The sequence below is a fragment of the Lepidochelys kempii genome, chromosome 7 (assembly GCF_965140265.1).
Source record: "Lepidochelys kempii isolate rLepKem1 chromosome 7, rLepKem1.hap2, whole genome shotgun sequence".
Taxonomy (NCBI): domain Eukaryota; kingdom Metazoa; phylum Chordata; order Testudines; family Cheloniidae; genus Lepidochelys; species Lepidochelys kempii.
The window spans coordinates 62791544-62797543 of NC_133262.1; the positions used below are offsets into that span (position 1 = coordinate 62791544).

Sequence of the window (6000 nt, forward strand, 5' to 3'; positions counted from 1 at the left end):
AACAAAGAAAATAACAGAACGCCACTAGCCATCACCTTCAGCCCCCAACTAAAACCTCTCCAACACATTATCAAGGATCTACAACCTATCCTAAAGGATGACCCATCACTCTCACAAATCTTGGGAGACAGGCCAGTCCATGCCTACAGACAGCCCCCCAACCTGAAGCAAATACTCACCAGTAACTACATACCACACAACAGAACCACTAACCCAGGAACCTATCCTTGCAACAAGCCCATTGCCGACTGTGTCCACATATCTATTCAGGGGACACCATCACAGGGCCTAATCACATCAGCCACACTATCAGAGGCTCGTTCACCTGCACATCTACCAATGTGATATATGCCATCACGTGCCAGCAATGCCCCTCTGCCATGTACATTGGTCAAACTGGACAGTCTCTACGTAAAAGAATATATGGACACAAATCAGATGTCAAGAATTATAACATTCATAAACCAGTCGGAGAACACTTCAATCTCTCTGGTCACGCAATTACAGACATGAAAGATGCGATATTACAACAGAAAAACTTCAAAACCAGACTCCAGCGAGAGACTGCTGAATTGGAATTCATTTGCAAATTGGATATAATTAACTTAGGCTTGAATAGAGACTGGGAGTGGCTAAGTCATTGTGCAAGGTAACCTGTTTCCCCTTGTTTTTTCCTCCCCCCCTCCCCCCACTGTTCCTCAGACATTGTTGTTAAACCCTGGATTTGTGCTGGAAATGGCCCACCTTGATTATCATACACATTGTAAGGAGAGTGATCACTTTAGATAAGCTATTACCACCAGGAGAGGGGGGGTGCGGGGAGAGAAAACCTTTTGAAGTGATCAACACCCATTTTTTCATGGTCTGTGTGTATAAAACATCCTCACTGCATTTTCCACTGTATGCATCCGATGAAGTGAGCTGTAGCTGACGAAAGCTTATGCTCAAATAAATTGGTTAGTCTCTAAGGTGCCACAAGTACTCCTTTTCTTTTTGCGAATACAGACTAACACGGCTGCTACTCTGAAACCTGTCATAGATAGCTGGGTTTGTGATGACCGAGAGAACCGTATGGTGACTTGCCTGCCTGGTGCGAAGGTTGTGGATCTCTCGAGGCGTCTAGATAGACTTATGCGTAGTGCTGGGGAGGAGCTGGTGGTTGTGGTACATGTAGGTACCAATGACGTAGGGAAGGGTAGGAGAGACGTCCTGGAGGCCAATTTAGGCTGCCAGGAAAGAGACTGAAATCCAGGACCTCTATGGTGGCATTCTCAGAAATGCTACCAGTTCCACACGCAGGGCCAGGTCGGCAGGCAGAACTTCAGAGTCTCAATACGTGGATGAGACGATAGTATAGAGAGGAGGGGTTTAGATTTATTAGGAACTGGGGATACTTTTGGGATAGGGGGAGCCTATACAGGAAGGGTGGGCTCCACCTAAACCAAAGTGGATCCAGACTGCTGGCACTTCACATTAAAAAGGTTGCAGAGCAGTTTTTAAACTAAGAGATGGGGGAAAGCTGATTACTACAGAAGCGCACGTGGATCGGACAGAGACTTCTGTTAGAGGAGAGTCTATTGATAGAGATTCTCTAGGTTTTAGTCAGGAGGAGGGGATGAAAGAGGACAAAGTGTGGGCCAGAACAGACGGGAAGCATTCACATAAAGAATCTGACACATCAGAAAAGGTCAGACAAATAAACAGTGACAAGTTTTTAAAGTGCTTGTACACAAATGCTAGAAGTCTAAATAATAAGATGGGTGAACTAGAGTGCCTCGTGTTAAAGGAGGATATTGATATAACAGGCATCACAGAAACCTGGTGGAGTGAGGACAATCAATGGCATGCAATCATTCCGGGGTACTAAATATATGGGAAGGACAGAACAGGTCGTGCAGGGTGGGGGGAGTGGCACTATATGTGAAAGAAAATGTAGAATCAAATGAAATAAAAATCTTATATGAAACCACATGTTCCATTGAATCTCTATGGATAGTAATTCCATGCTCTAATAAGAATATAACAGTAGGGATCTATTATCGACCACCTGACCAGGACAGTGATAGTGACGATGAAATGTTAAGGGAGATTAGAGAGGCTATCAAAATAAAGAACTCAATAATAGTGGGGGATTTCAATTATCCCCATATTGACTGGGTACATGTCACCTCAGGACGAAATGCAGAGACAAAATTTCTCGATACTTTAAATGACTGCTTCTTGGAGCAGCTGGTACAGAAAGATGTGGATAGATTGGAGAGAGTCCAGAGGAGAATGAGAAAAATGATAAAAGGTTTAGAAAACCTGACCTATGGGGAAATTTTTTTTTAATGAACATGTTTAGTCTTGAGAAAAGAAGATTGGGGTGGGAGGTGGGGACCTGATACCCCTTAATATATTTGGAGACTGTTCTTATAAAGAGAATGATGATCAATATTTCTCCATGTCCAATGAAGGTAAGGCAAGAAGCAATGTTAATCTGCAGCAAGGGAGATTTAGGTTAGATATTAGGGAAACCTTTTTAACTCTAAGGGTAATTAAGCTGTGGAATAGCCTTCCAAGAGAGATTGTGGAATCACCATCGTTGGAGGTTTTTAAGAACAGATTCAACAAACATCTGTCAGGGATGGTCCAGGTTTGTTAGGTCATGCCTTAGTGCACAGGACTGGACTTGACGACTTGAGGTCTCTTCCAGCTCTACCTTTTTGTGATTCTATGATTGTGGCTAGAGTGTCTAGGCTGTACATTGCATCTATCTGCAGCATACAGCAAGTAACCTAGTAATGATGGTTGCATTTGTAAGGCAGTACCTGGACTCTGAGACAGAATAAGCTCTTGCTGGGGATTAAGAAGGCATCTCAAGGAAGAAAAGACCTTGCCTTTTAATAAACTGAATTTATGGTATTCTCCCCCCTTTGTTTGGTGGGGCCCCAAGTCTAGAGCCCTGAGAGAAGGGCCATTTATGGCTCCTCTCCCTCCTCCCCCAGTGTTACCAGGCTTTGGGAGATTTGTCCTTACCTGGAGAATAGGGCATGGTATAGAGCAGACTGGTGGAAGAGGACAGCCTGTCACCTCCTCTTAACAAAGCATGCTAGGAACAGGAGGAGTGTGGTGGCCTTCATAATGAAGGCTTGTCTATCTCTTCGTCAGTGTTCAGGAGGACAGCCCCAGAAGAGGAGCTGCTGTGAATGGACCCTGAAAAGTGGGGGGGACATTGACCAATGAATAAACTATTTCTGTCAGGATGCCCTGCATGCCACTGACTGCTGCAAGCAATGAAGGGGACCATAACTGTTGTGCAGCATTTGAATTGCACTGCGAGTACAATATATGTTGTCACCATTAGGATGACCTTATAGTTAACATACTAGAGCATGACACATAGCACTGTGCTTAATCAATCCTCTGGAGGAGAAATTGGGAGATTGCCACAGTCTGTTTCCTCTCACTGTGCATGAGGGCAGGGAGGTTTTCATTTTGGAAACACAGGCCAATCTATTCCCTCAGCACAACGTAAATAAAAATAAGTTGATATTTTCAATGTAACTCTAATTTAAAAGTTTTGTCCAGGCATGCTGAGTGCACATTTCATGTCAAAGTAACCTCATGTGATGTCCTGAATGCCAAAACTGAGTCTAACACAAAGTAAATAGCCAGGAATTATATTGCTGTCGGTTATCCCTTCAGTGCAGATTTCAGGCTCCTTGCCAGTGCGCTATAAGGGAATGAGAAAATTGCCATACTGGTCCATATAATCCTGGGTCCTGCCTTCAAGGGTAGCCAGTTCTAGGTACTTGAGAGGAAGGTCCAAGAAATCCTCAAGTGTGAGGTTATAGGATAACCTGCCCCCAGGGAAAATGTCTACCTAATCCCCAACAATTGCAGGTGGCTTAAGACCAAAACAAGAGCGTTTATATTCCTTCCAAAACTATTTTAAATCACTTACTTTTTGTCTCTGGTTGGTCTTGTTAGCTAGATAAAACGTCCAATCCTTTCTTGGATACTGCTAAGCCTTAATGATATATTGCGACAGTGAGTTCCACAGGCTAACAGTGTGAAAAATAGTTTCTGTTATCAGTTTTGAATTTGCCACCTTTGCACAGAATATTCTATGCCCCTTCCCCTCCCCCCCAGCTACTGCTTATATTATGGCTGCTCAGTGGTGACATAATCTGCAGCAACACTGTCGGGCTGGGCCCACTAACCAGCTCAGAATTAACAAAATACATTTTGTTAATGTCACTTAACATTGTAGTTATGTTCATGAAAAATGTGACTTTAAGCAAAACGATGTTAAGCAAAGCCAATTTCCCCATAAGAATTAATGTAAAATGGTGGGGGCGGGGGGGCTGGGGTTAGGTTCCAGGGAAATTTTCTTCACCAGACAAAAGACTATATATATATATATATATATATACACACACACAGTATAAGTTTTAAACAAACAGTTTAATACTGTACACAGCAATGATGACTGTGAAGCTTGGTTGAGGTGGTGAAGTAAGAGGGTGGGATATTTCCCTGGGAATGCCTTACTGCTAAATGATGAACTAGCACTTGGCTGAGCCCTCAACAACATTGTTGTTAATGTAGCCTCACACTCTACAAGGCAGCACAAATGGAGGGAGGGGAGACAGCATGGCAGACAGGGACACATGCCCTGTGTGTCAGAGAGAGAGAGAGAGATGCACATTGCCCCTTTAAGTATGCTGATCCCATTCTAAGTACATTTCCTTTTTAAGTAGATCAGCAAGTTGAAACAGCAGCTGCTTCCAGCAAGCTCCCTCCATCCTGAGCCCTGTTGTGTGTCCCCCTGCTCTATGGAGATGGGGTAAGTGGGGGGGGGGAGGAGCAGGGGGCAGGGGGACACCCTGATATAAGCACCCCTCTTCCTCCTCACCCCCCGCACTGCAAGCAGGAGGCTCCCAGGAGCAGCACATGGCAGTGGGGGGAGGGACAGTTGAACTGCCCGGCAGTTGGTAGCCTGCTGGGCGGCTGCTGCACAGGGAACTTAGGGGAGTGGGGAGCTAATGGGGGGCTGCTGGTTCACCCTGGTTCCAAGCCCCCCACCAGCTAGCCTCAACGGGCTGCTCTTTCTGCAAGTAGGGGACAAAGCAGGCGGCTGCCAAATGACATTATAAGGGAGCATTGCACAACTTTAAACAAGCATGTTCCCTAATTGATCAGCAACATAACAACGAAACAATGTTAACTGGGATGACTTTAAGTGAGGAGTTACTATATATGTAATGTAATAAAAGAAAACAGCAAAACAATGCATCAATGTTTACCAGGGACGTTTTGGCGTCTAGATAGTGTAATAGCTGCACTACCCTTTGGTGAAAAAGCCTTATAATCGCTTGTCACTCTGACGGCTTGGCTACACGCTAGAGCAGGGGTGGGCAAACTTTTTGGCCCGAGGGCCACATCTGGGTATAAAAATTGTATGGTGGGCCATGAAGGCTCACAGAACTGGGGGTTGGGGGTGCGGGCCCTGGCGTGGGGCCAGAAATGAGGAGTTCAGGGTGCGGGAGAGGGATCTGGGCTGGGGCAAGGGTGTGAGGGCTCTGGTTGGGGGTGTGGGCTCTGGGGTGGGGCTGGGACTGAGGTGTTTGGGGTGCAGGAGTGGGCTCTGGGCTGGGACTGAGGGGTTCAGAGGGCAGGAGGGGGATCAGCGCTGGGGCAGCGGGGGATGGGGGAAGGCTCGGGGGTGCAGGTTCTGGGCAGAGCTTATCTCAAGTAGCTCCCAGAAGCAGCGGTGTGCCCCCTTACAGCTCCTACACAGGGGCGCGGTGCTGGCCATACGGCTCTACGTGCTGCCCCATCCGCAGGCGTCGCCCCTGCAGCTCCCATTTGCTTCAGTTCCTGGCCAATGGGAACCTTGGGGGTGGCACTTGGGGCACAGGCAGCGTGTGGCAAGCCCCCTGGCTACTGCTACATGCAGGAGCTGGAGTGGGACATGGCGCCGCTTCCAGGAGCTGTGTGTCAGAGCAGGGCTAG

General features: G+C 46.6%; 1 protein-coding gene across 1 annotated transcript in view; it reads right to left on the reverse strand.

The window, feature by feature from the left end:
* The window catches only part of DUSP29 (dual specificity phosphatase 29), a 44614-nt gene extending 40616 nt beyond the window's left edge, over nt 1–3998 (reverse strand). The window contains exon 1 of the mRNA XM_073354902.1: nt 3947–3998. The gene's annotated coding sequence lies outside the window, so the exon portion shown is untranslated. The remainder of the gene's footprint in view (nt 1–3946) is intronic.
* Between the last annotated feature and the right edge of the window lie 2002 nt (nt 3999–6000).